Source organism: Ursus arctos, unplaced genomic scaffold (genome assembly GCF_023065955.2).
Source record: "Ursus arctos isolate Adak ecotype North America unplaced genomic scaffold, UrsArc2.0 scaffold_10, whole genome shotgun sequence".
NCBI classification, from domain to species: Eukaryota; Metazoa; Chordata; class Mammalia; order Carnivora; family Ursidae; genus Ursus; species Ursus arctos.
Genome location: NW_026622764.1, coordinates 22009732 through 22022750, shown reverse-complemented (window position 1 = coordinate 22022750; position 13019 = coordinate 22009732). Strand labels below are relative to the sequence as shown.

Here is a 13019-nt window from a genome sequence, read left to right as displayed (position 1 = left end):
CTTTCAAGTGCACTTCTTAAATGAACAATCTTGTCTAAATGGAACATTCCCCATAATGGCCATTGTAATCCTAGGTTATTTTAAATTTTGCCATTTTTGTAGATATCTCCAGCCTCTGGGACCACAATTTTTAGACATAAAATTAGCAGGTGTGCCAGAGGGTGGAGTGTTCAGTTCTTTGTAACTTGACAATCCTGTTTCTTTGGTTAAACCTTGGATATCTTGGAGCCAAATTAATACCCAAGAGGAATGTACCACTGGGTTTGGGATTTGTTGGTGTTTTACAGTGTACTTCATTGCATGGAAATTGTCTTGAGATTGGTGGGTGACCTAGTGTCTATCTAACTTGTTTTATGACCAACTTAATCTAGCTCAGGCGTCAGAGTTAGGTTGTAAGTGCACTAACAGCTTTTAAGCGCTTGAACAAAACCCACCAATTTTTTGCTTTGGCCTTATATTCTCATTATTAATAGAGCTACAGTTCCTTTCATAAGATTTCTTTATAGTGACAGAGACCCTAATGGCTTTTAATAGTCTAATGCTTTTGATTAGATTTTAGTTTTGATGTTCAAAACAGTCTGAAGTTTTGTCTTAATTTATTTCCCCAAGTCCCCAGAAATTTATGCTGTGGACTTAGGCCTCCAGGCTTTGTGAGTCCCCCAGTGGCTGCCACCCTTTACGGACACTGGAATTTCTTCTTGAGTTCTCTAATGGCTGCCAAGCATGCAGGCCCCAGTATCTCTACAGGAACCTCTCTGAAACCACAGAACCTTTCTGGGAACTTTAAGAAACTCTGGAAGCTTTCTGGGGCCTCGGATCAATTTTGCTAACTTTAAGAAACCCAGAACCTTTCCATGACTGCAGAACTTTTCTGAGAACATTTTGCTGTTGTTGTTCCCTAAATAAAGGTTGGACGAGATTGCTGCACGCAAGGGAGCAAAGCTAAAATTTCTGGCCTACTCAGGCTTCCGTAATGCAGAGAAGACGCTTGAGCTCAGCGGGGTCGGAGGCCCAGAGCTCTGCAGGAGCGAATCCTTTACCCTGAGTCCTACAGGCTGTAAAATGCAGATTGGGACCCCGTTGCTCGTCATCAAAAAGTCAAGAACTGATTAAAGAAGACAATTTATGTGACGCAAACAGACTAACACTTCCTGACGAGAACTGAAAAATGAGGCAAAGGCAGGAAGCTTTTATAGGGTAAAGAATGAAGACTGAGGAAAAGGAAAAGTAGAAAATACCTGACTGGCAGGGGCCAACACAGCCAACCTTGTTTGGAGTGAAAAGAAACAAGGAAATAAGTATAGAACCCAGAGTTGGCTTGGCGTTGGCAGATTTTTCTAACTAAATATACTGTTTCTAGTCGAGCGGAGCCCTTCCAGGAAGTCGTAAGTTCAGTTTGCTGACGTCACACCTCCTGCAGGAGCCGCTCCAGCTTGGGCCTACAAATTATTTCAACACTGGTGAGTACCCTTTTTTTAAGAAAAAGTTTCTCTAGGGCCCGTGCACTCCACACGGAGTCATGCTGGTGTCTCCTAGGATGGATGTGACACAGTGCTTCTGCAATTCCAGTCAGGGTTTTGCCGCAGATCCAGGTCAGTTGTGGTCCTGAAGCCAGTTATTATATTGTTGGAAAGGAAAATCTGGGATTGTAGTAGTTACGCATATTAAATGCATATTTGGCTCCGTATATCCTGACGGATATTGATTTTCCTGGCACTCTGTATCATTATTATCGGTATAGTTATTGCATTTAGAGCATTGCAGAAGTAGAAGTACCATTGTTGGTAAAAAGAAATTCTAACTATAATTAGTCAATTTATAGGCTGAGGACCTGAGAAGAGGTTTCTCCCATGCATAATGCCCTGATCATATATATCAGTTGATGTAAGATGAAATACAGTGGGGATGTGTTTCCACGAAACTGAAGTAACATGAACAGTGATTCCATGTCCAGGATGGGACTTCACCTCCAGCATTAACTTTCCATTTGTTATTGATGACATTGTACTATATTTAGGTACAAGTCATTTATTTCAAAAGAGAACTCATGGATTATATGTATTAAGTCACGTTGAACGTAATCAACTTAGAACAGCAGATTCTTTTCCAAATTTGACAAGGTCCTCAGAATTGTAAGCTTTCTAAAATTATTCTTAATGGTGTTTGGGGGTTTGCCTCAAAATAAAGAGGAATAAAGCAGAATGAGGTTAACAGGACACAACGAGCTCTGGAAATCTAATGTATACACTTGTATAAGAAAATATTTGTTATTTGTAGGAGGCAAAATTATTTTTTTACCAATTAAAGGTCTCATACAATATTTTGGAAAGAAACTGAAATTAGGACATTAGTGTTTGTGCCAGGACATCAAGAGAGAGAACAGTCTAACCAGTAAGAAAGAATGAGAAGAAAATATGGTCCTATGGGCAAGTTAAAAAAAAAAAAAAAAAAAAAAATATATATATATATATATATATACACACACACACACACACATACACACACACACATCTGTGTACTTAAATACATACAGAGTTATGTATACATATTCTATATTTACATATAGAAGTAAATACGTATGTATGTATTCATATTTTTGGATTTATATGTATATGTTCATATTTCAGCAGTTTATCATTTCATCTAATTAAGATAATTACTTCATTCATGAGTTTCTAGTGTCTACAAGACATTCTTAAATAGGAGTAACTATAAAATTATAATTTGGTTATATATAATTTTATTTCTAATCTGTTTCTTTTTTTGTCCATTCTGCCTACATCATTGCAAAGGTGTTTAGTTTAAAATTGGTTTGCATCTCCATATAATTTTGGGGGTGATTTTATTGTATATATTTTTTGAGTTTAAAAGTAGTTAACATATAATCACTTATAAGTACTAAAGACCACCTTCAAATTGACCCAAGAATAGCTGGATCATCTCCTAAATGAGTCACCTCCCTTTGTAATTACTTTTGTTATTGATTTTGTTTAAAGTATTCAAACTCAGACTGTTTCTTTGACCATGTTTATATTTATATGGCTGCATTCTGACCAGAAAAAAACAAAGTCTGTTCTTCTGAATTGCTATTTGGTTTGGGTAACTTTACATAGTTTGATGACTTTTCTCAGACCCTAAGGTCTAGGCATTCTACTGTGAGAAACTGGTGGGGTACTTACAATATCATTCAAGAGAAATATCCTGATCTGGGGAAGGGTACTTAATGTTGTTCTGTAATCTGAACAAAGTTACTTTGAATAGCTAATGGCAGAGGTTTTGGTTTTGTCTGGGAATGGTTTACAGACTGAGTTATAAGAGCTTGACTCATAGGGGCTTAAATCATAAGGGTACAAATTATATGGGCTTTGCAATAGCGTGAAACAGTACCATAAGGAACATGTGTTGCTATTTAGCTTGATAGATTAGATGAGAGTAATCTAATGCTGCTTCCTATCATAAATTTGTATACATTCAGGATTTCTTTGTTACTTATTGGTTTATTGATTTATTTCTGTTTGGAGTCATTATAGGATCAATAGAGTAAAGGGAATGTTTTAAAGCCACTTATGATTCACCTTGACACACATTTTGAACAAATGGTGTTTAGAAAGAACTCATTTCTATTTTCTTTTATTCCAGTAGTCTGGTAAATATGGAAATAGTGTAAATGATTTCAATCTGGAAGACCAATATGTCTATACAGATTTCTTGATAAAATATGTCAGACTTTACTTTGTTTTGATAGGAGGAGTAAACACATTTTTAAAAATTACGAGGTAATCTTTCAAAGGAGAGGTGGATATTACATGTTATAGACCAGGGTGTCAAAAGATGACAGAGTCCAAAACCACAAAATATTATAACTGGAATGTTTACTGAGAAAACGTCTTTAAAAAACTTTTGATCAGAAGTAGAGTGTAGAAGCAGATAGTTTTTAAAAACTGAATGATGTATCATTGTTTAGAATACCTAGATCCTTGACAATTTGAGAAGGGAAAGGAAAGTTAAAAGGAAATCTAGTTGGCATAGATTTGCTTGCCCCATTAAGTATCAAAAGCTCAATTTTAAGTGCTGCACTGGAAAAAAAATGAATCATTTGGATTTAGAGATACAAGCAACTAAAGATAAATTTGATTCCCTTAAGCTCTCCTGGTATGTTTCCAACAAGATCATTGCTGAATTTTGTGAAGAATCCTGTATTAGGATTCTGAAGGGCCAAAATTTCCAGAGTTGTCCTTGCTGAAATCAATGACATAATTTGGAATGACCTGAAAATTGATTATCCTTTTATCAGTTTGATTTGTTTTGCCTCTTTGTTCGATAATGTCTCCTTTATCTTTAGGGGCATCATGCTCTTGTTAATTTTTGAGCCAGAATCCTGGATTTGAAAGGCTATTAATTTTGATTCTCTCTTCTGTTTTGATAGGGCCTTTTCCACAGTATTTAGTTACTTTTTTAGGCTCAATCAAGAGTTTTACTTTCTAGATATGGAAAATTAAAAAAAAAAGATTTTATGTATTTATTTGAGTTGGGGGCAACATGATGGGAGGGGCAGAGGGAAAGGGAGAGAGAATCCCAAGCAGAACCCGATGCTGGGCTCAATCCTACCACCCTGAGATGAGCCAAAATCAAGAGTCAGATGCTCAATGACTGAGCCACCCAGGTGCCCTGATATGGCAAAACTTTTAAAACACTCTTAATGTTGGAGAATGAAAATTGAAATCACAGAACCTAGAATAAGAATTTGCCACTTGCCAGTATTTTACTCTGTCATCAGCCTCTTAAACTTCTTTTGTGGTAAGCAGAACAAGAGTGATCCTGTAACTTTCAGTGCTGTAATAAAAAGGGAAATCATGATGTTTAGGGGATAGCACAAGATATTTCTACCTTTCCTAAGCTAAAGACACCGCAGGGCAGTGGAAAACTAAAGTTTCCTTTCAAATATAAGTTTGCAAAATTATTTCCCATTTTATTAACCTAAAACGATTTAATTATTATGTTTAAAAAGTCTTTAAGGAGTGTTTAGTCTCATTTAAATATTGAGTTAGTTAAATATCCTAAAAACATTTAAACATGCATTCATTAACTCAACTTCATTCTAAGTATTTCAGATTTCTGACTTAATTAACAAAACCTCCTGGTACTAAATACTGCTAATAGATTTGATAAAATAATCTTACAAATAAGGGAAGCATTGAATCTCTTCACATATTTCAATACATTCATGAAAAACATTGTTCAGATTTCAGCTTAAAATGATTCTACATCAATTATTTCTGTTACAAATTTCAAATTACTCATAATGCTTTTACTCCAAATAAGCCTTTTTCATTTACACGTTATAAATATATCAAATACAAAATATACACAAGTGCTTTTCAACCAAAAATATTATTTTTTTATTATTTAAAAAATGTCCATATCTTTAAAACTTTCAAATCTTCTGTTATTGGATATTTTACTATCAAAATTTTGACTGAGACATGGAGCTTTACATATTTAGAACCATTCTTCTCAGTACCAAGTAAGGAAGATATTGATTATATATCTCTAGTAATTTGGTATCACCTTCCCAACTCCTCATAGGCAAAAGATATAGGATACTGACTTCAATGAATCTCCCATCCAATTGCTTAGTCTTGGATGTTGACTATATACTAATCGATGTTTTTTATTTTGAACTTCATAGTTGCTAATAGATAAAATTTCTAAATGTTTAGAATGTGCCAGCTCAGTGTCTCATCTGTTTTGGTGACAACATTCAGTGACCAAAGGATGGCACTTTCTGATACTTTGTGTTGGAGGCTAGGGGAGAGCTCTAGCAAGTCAGTCATGAAGCACTGTGTGTAAGTTTAATTTTGCCTACATCTGACAACCTTGAGTCCCAGAATGGATATTAATGAGTGCAGGATTCATACTAAGATTTCCATTAGACAAATCTATTTTGGATTTCATTTAATTTCTAAGAATATTAGTACTCAGACTTTTTCATCTATTCAAATTATTTTAACTTTATTAATTTCTGTTTTGCTTTGGATTTAGGTTTTTCTTCTTTTTCCAGTTTCCTAAGGTAGAGAGCTTGGTCACTGATTTAAGACTTTCAAAACTTATGATGTGCTATATGCTGGCTAAGTGAGCATAATAAAAAAATGAATAAATAAAACAAATATTTTATTTATTATTTGAGAGAGACAGAGAGAGAGCACGAGCAGGGGGAGGGCAGAGGAAGAGGGAGAAGCAGATTCCCCACTGAGCATGGAGCACCACCACGTGAGGCTTGATCCCAAGACCCTGAGATCATGACCTGAGCCAGTCAGACTCTTAACTGACTGAGCCACCCACGTGTCCCCTTCTCCTTTTTTAATAGAGGAATTTGCAGCCAAAAATTTCCCTCTGAGTACTGATTTTGCTGCATCCAGTAAGTTTTGGTTTGTTGTTTTTTTTGTTTTCATTTATCATAAATTATTTTCTAATTTTCCTCATTATTTCTTATTAATAAATTTTAGTTTGATTTAAATTTTTGACCTGCGCTGTTGTGGTAATAGGAAAGGAACTTTTACAGTTCAATGTCTACAGTCACAGTCTATTGTAAACTTATAAACAACATATCCCAATAATCTTTTTTTTAAAGATTTTTATTTATTTACTTAGAGAGATTAAGCAAGAGAGAGAGCATAGAGGGAGAGGGAGAGGGAGAAGCAGACTCTCGGCTGAGCAGAGAGCCCGATGTAGGGGTTAATTAGAATCTTCAAGGAATAATATGAACAATTCATTTATATTCTGATTATTTAAAGACCAATTAGAAAGTCCTTTTTGTTTCCATGCTCTGGGGGAAAATGTCTAGAACAGAGAACATTTTAATGACTGAGGAAAGTATAATTTATAAATTATTTATGATAATTGATTATGTTATATTTTCTTTCTCTGATCATTTTTAACATTACTTTTATAGAATGAAGGAGTTTAAAATTTACATACTGAAATGAATACATTTATTAATAATTAGCTGATGCTGGTTGGCTGCAATAGCATTTTTTTATACTAACATAATCTTTGGATCTACTCCCAGTTAAGTAATATTTTCACATAGATAAGTATTTAATTGGAATTTCACCTTTTTGAAGTAATTGTTTTAATGCCTATTATAATTTCAGGTATATAATTGATAGTGGAAACTGAACCTACAGATTTTAATTTTAATAGATCTGTAGATCTCATGAGTTAACATTTTAAATGGAGGTATGTGAAAATGCCAAAATAATCCTATTTATAGCCATATATCTGTGAGTTGTATTAAAGAGTGATGGTAGGTTATCTTCTGAAAACAAGGGTTAAATAATAAAATGTTTGATTTTTCTGCAAAATATCCAATAGTCATCTATCACACAGTTTTAAAATTCTTTATTTTTCTTCTCTATATAACTTTTCTTCAGGAATAAAATCTGTAATTGCATTATCATATTAAAAATTATTCCATTTATTTGGCTTCAATTTCTCTACTGTGTGTACTGCACTAGTCTGCCCTGTCTGCCATAACAAATGCTATGAACTGGGTGGCTTAAACAACAGAAATGTATTTCTCACACTTCTTAAACCTCAGAAGTTAAAATTCAAGATGTCAGTATGGTCAGTTTCTGATGAGAACTCTCTTCCTGGCTTGATGGTTGCCTTCTCATTATGTCCTCACATGCTAAAGAGAGTGAGCTCTGTTGTTGCTTTGTCATCTTTATCATTTAAGGCACCAGACCTATCTGATTAAGACCTTGCTCCCCCATGACTTCATTTAACCTTTATCACCTTCTCACAGACCCTATCTCTAAATACAGTCATATTGGGTTGGAAGTTAGGTGTTCAACATGTGAATGGGGGGGGGGCACATAATTCAGTCTATTAACATAAATAAGACTAAATTAGCTTTGGTTATTCATTGTTATCTAGCTCATAATATCTGTCTTGTCTTTTCTTTTCTTTTCCCTTTCCTTTCCTCCTCCCTCCTTCCCATCCTTCCTTCTGTTCATCCATCCATCTTTCTGTCTTTTTGTTTTTCTTTCCAGAGTTCTCTTGAGACTCAAGAATCTTGAGAATTCAACATGATTATTTTTAAAAATTGGTTGGAATAATTTTGGAAAATGCATATAATATTTTACATAACCAGTATTATTTTTGTTATAATTCAGTAGACTTGAAATGTGATATGTCTTCTATGAATGGCAGGTAACAATGGTCCACATTGTCCAACAAGAATAAAACTGGTAACATTTTAATTTTTCTTCAGATAGTGTTTATGCCAATTTTTTTTAATTATATGGTGTCAGATCACTGCTCTCATGATTATGATGATTAAGAAGATAATGAAAATAGGGGGCGCCTGGGTGGCTCAGTCGTTAAGCGTCTGCCTTTGGCTCAGGGCGTGATCCCAGCGTTCTGGGATCGAGCCCCACATCAGGCTCCTCTGCTATGAGCCTGCTTCTTCCTCTCCCACTCCCCCTGCTTGTGTTCCCTCTCTCGCTGGCTGTCTCTATCTCTTCAAATAAATAAAAAATAAAATCTTAAAAAAAAAAAAAGAAGATAATGAAAATGGTAACAAATATATGGTGAGAATTATATGTATAGGTTATATGTAAAATATTTTACATAGCTCATCTAGTCCAGTCTTTCCATTACTTTGACTTATGTTTATTATTATACCTTTTTTTTTTTGCTTTGGAAAGTTTAAGAAACTAAGGTCACATACCTAGAAAAATGGGAGAGCCTTTGGGAAAAATGTTACTTTCTACCAAAGATTATGTCCTTAACCACTTGTTATACTGCCTACCTAAGAAGTTTTCTGAGTTAAAATTGATACATTAGGTTACATTACATTTATGGTTATCATATATGTTGTGATCCAGTAATGTTTGGATAATTGCATATTTGAAGATAAATGAGCAATAGATGAATTTATAATACATAGCTTTCATTTAATAAAATGTTCAGGCATTATGTTTGAAAGATAAAAAATGGTCAGGATAATTCTATAATTTATTTAAAGAAGATAATATAATCTTTGAAACTCACAGAGTGTTGATACAGTATATTAAATTCAAATCAAGAAGGGTGTTGTATTCCACCTAGAATGCAAGAATTTAGAAACAGCATTGGTCCCATAATTATAGCAAAAAAAAAAAAAAAAAAAAGCTAGATAAAACTGTTTTTAACCCATTAGAGAATTGGAATCACATGGCAACCAAGCAGCCTGGATTCTATGGGAAAATTTATTGCCACCAAAGAGAGACAGAACTGGAGCCCTGATTCATGTGACAGAGCACGAGAGGAAGGAATACAGGGCACCGTAGAAGGGATGTAGGGCATCATAGAAGCAGGTAAGAAGAATTCAGCTAAACTTAAGCAATTTGCTAATGGCAGAGTGTGAGCTAACAGATGAACTCTGGAACCACAGGCACAAGTGAAGTTAAAACATTTTGGCAGTCTCTTCACCCAGGATTGCCACTAGGTACTCGCAAGAAATGTTGTGGGCAGGGAAGAAATTCAGAGAAAGACTCCCTAGGTGGTGAAGCTTGCAGGAGAGAGTGGTTACCACTGCAAGAAAGACTGAGCATTCCTCCTTTATCCCCAGACTTTTCTTCCCCCAAAAATAAAAGCCTAAGTTATTAGGGAAAGTATGTGGGGTGGAAAGGGGAGAAAAGTCGTTATCTACAAAGGGGCAAGGAGGAACTTTGGAGAAGGATGGAACTGTTCTACATTTTGAGTTTGGTGAAGGTTATATGATTATATACATTTTTCAAAGCATAGAATTCTACAGTGTGAAGGGTCGATTCACTCTTTGTAAATGATACCTGAATAAGCCTGTCTTCCCACCCTATAAATTTGAAGCAAGTTGTTACTTCAGTGTGGATCTGTAGTTAAAGTACATGGATCAAGTTATAACATCTGTATACAAGAAAATCATTTTATTTATTACAAACATAGTGAAAGATTAAGTATTCTGATTATATTCATAGAAAAGCAATAAATGATGTCATAAATATTTAGAAGACTAAGCAATATTTTTGCTTCTGCTTCCTTTTAAATATCTTTGTAAATGTCATCTTATCACATATTAAATTGTCAACAGTTTTTTTAATGCACTGAGTTGGTGTAAACCTTTGGCCCATAAGTAAAAGTAAGTATTTGTAGTTTATCTGATCAATTTTAGTTAACATATTTGCTTACCAAGATGCAGTTCTCAGTGCTAGTAACCGTATTCTCTAAAAATGATGTATTTTTCTTATTAATAGACTATATTTTAAGTGGTTTTGTTTCATGGTAAAATGAGTAGAAAGAACAGAGAATTATCATGTGTCTCCTGCCCTAACATATGCATAGCCTCCCCCATTATTAACAGTTTTCAACAGAGTAGTACATTTGTTAAAATTGATGACCCTACATTGACATATCATTATTACTTCAAGTGCGCAGTCTACATTCTTGTTCATTTTTGGTATTGTGCTTTCTGTAGGTTTTGACAAATGTGTAATGACATATGCCCATCAGTATAGTATCACAAAACATAAATTTACTGTTTTAAAAATCTTCTGTGTGCCACCTAGTCATCCTTACTTCCTTCTAATCCCTGGCAACTTCTGATCTTTTTACTGCCTCCATAGTTTTACTTTTTACAGAATGACATATAGTTGGACGCAGACTTTTCATTCTGACTTCTTCTACTTAGTAATTTATATTCATATACCTCCCTATCTATTCACAGCTTGATAGCTCATTTATTTTTAGTGCTTAGTGATATTCTATTGTCTAGCTATACAGTAGTTTACTTATCCATTTGCCTACTGAAAGAAAAATGGTTGTTTTTGAGTTTTGACAATTGTGAACAAAAATGCTATAAACGTGGATGTGCAGGTTTTTGTGTAGACGTAAGTTTTCAACTCCATTAGGTAAATGCTCAAAGAGTGTGATTGTCATGGGTTAAGATTATGTTTAGTTTTGTAAGAAACAGCAAACTGTCTTCTGAAGTGGCTATACCATTTGCATTTCTACCAGCAACGAATGAGAGTTTCAGTTGCCCCACATCCTCAATAGCATTTGGTGTTGTCACAGTCCTTTTCTTTTTTCAAGTCCTTTGTTTTTATTTTTTATTTTTTTTAAATCACAGGGAGTTATCTTCCAGTTATTTCGTGTTTCATAGAGTATGTAGACTGATTGTTTCCTGAGGCAGGTCTAGCACAGTGTTAGTAATATATTAACTACTTAATATGGTCCTGATGCTATGAGTCTGATTTTGGGGCTTGTCTAAGTTGTGTAGTTCTTCTGAAAATTTTACCTGAGATAACTTACGCAGTACCGTTTGTGGCGTTTTCTAGTTGGGCATGAGAATTAAGGAAGATTCAGTTTGGAAAGCTCCTGTCTCCACATTTTCCCCCAGTAGCCTAGCCTGCAGTTATTCATATGTTAGACTTGAAGTAGAATGAGATAATAAGCCCATTGCACTTTCCAAGCCTCTTTTTGGAACATGTTCATCAATGTCCACTTGAGCAAGGGAATTAACCGAGCAATGCTGGGGTCAATGTGGGAAGACACTACAGTGAATCAAGAGATCTTGATTCATAGGACAATTGTAACAGTCTGCAAACAGTGCCCTTTTATCAGAATACACATAGAATCAGAATCACCAATGAACTGTCTAATCAAAATCTCAATCAAAATCAACATCACAAAAACTGATTCATTGGTTGTCCTCATCCTTCCAAAGCTGTTTCTTTTGCCATATTTCTCCTTTTTCATCTTGGTAAATGGTATGCCCTGAACCCATTGTTCAAGCAGAATTAAAGTTCAGTCTATCTCCCTCTTGTCTTTCCATCTGAACTGTTGTCTTGTTATTCCAAGTTACCATTTTATGATATTGTTATCTCTTAAATTGTTGCTGTGATCAACCATTCTCTGAAGAGCAATAGTGTACTCTTTTAAAATGTAAATTGGAATATGCTGTGCATTTGGTTAGAATTCTCCAATGGATTAAAAACCACCTTGCAGCTAAATTAAAATAATATGCGCAGCTTCCATTGAATTTTAACTATCTGATCTTTGCCCAACAGAAATGACCTCATTTCCTCTCAATTTTCCCCAGCCTTTCAAACTCCTACCCATCTTAAGAGCCTTATATACTTTTTCTTTTGGCTTGTAGGATCTTATTTCTTCCTTTTAAGAAGATGTCAGCACAAATGTGATCTCCTCAGAGAGGTCTTTTTCTGACATAAAAGTTTGGAAGTACCCCTGTTCTGCCTGTCTATCTCTATCCAGATGTCCTGACTTATTTTCTTTGTAACGCTTATCATTACCTGAAATAACCTTAACAGTTACTGCATGTTTTCTACTAAAGAAGAAGCTTTATAAATTGCTATTTCCTTGTCTGACTACCTTACCTTATTATCCACAATGCTTAAAATAAGCATAGGAGCTCTCTAAATATTGTTAAATTAATTAGTATAAAATACATATGTGCTGTGATGTTCAGTTTCATCTGTCAACTCATTCAGGCTGGAATATCCAGTTATTATGTAAAGGTATTTTGTACATGTGATTAACATCTAAAACCAGTTGATTTAGAGGAAATAAGATTATATTGAATAATCTGGACGGGCACGATCTAATCAGTTTAGATGACCTAAGAGGAGAAATAAGATTTCCCCGAAGAAGAAATTTCACTTTGGACTGTAGTCTCAGCTCCTGCCTGTTTCCAGCCTGCCCTTCTGTGACCTGTCATAAGTTATTCAGAATCGTCTAGCCACCACAATCACATAAACTAATTCCGTGCAATGAATCCTTCTCTCTGTTCTTTCTCCTTTTCCTCACAGCCCACCTCTCTCTATCTCTCCCTCTCTCCCCCTCTCACTCTTCTTGTGCCCTTTCTCTCTCTTCTTCTCCCTGTAATGTACTGGTTCTCTTTCTCTGATACAACCCTGACTGATAACATATGCATACATATAAATTATTAGTTATGCTGTCTATTCCATGTTCTCAAAGTA

At 34.8% G+C, this 13019-nt stretch overlaps 1 long non-coding RNA gene across 2 annotated transcripts in view; it reads left to right on the top strand.

The window, feature by feature from the left end:
- Window positions 1-988: 988 nt before the first annotated feature.
- LOC130542604 (uncharacterized) overlaps window positions 989-13019 on the top strand; it is a 218479-nt gene continuing 206448 nt past the window's right edge. For both annotated transcript variants that reach the window (XR_008957271.1, XR_008957272.1), the window contains exon 1: window positions 989-1460. This is a non-coding gene — a long non-coding RNA (uncharacterized LOC130542604). The remainder of the gene's footprint in view (window positions 1461-13019) is intronic.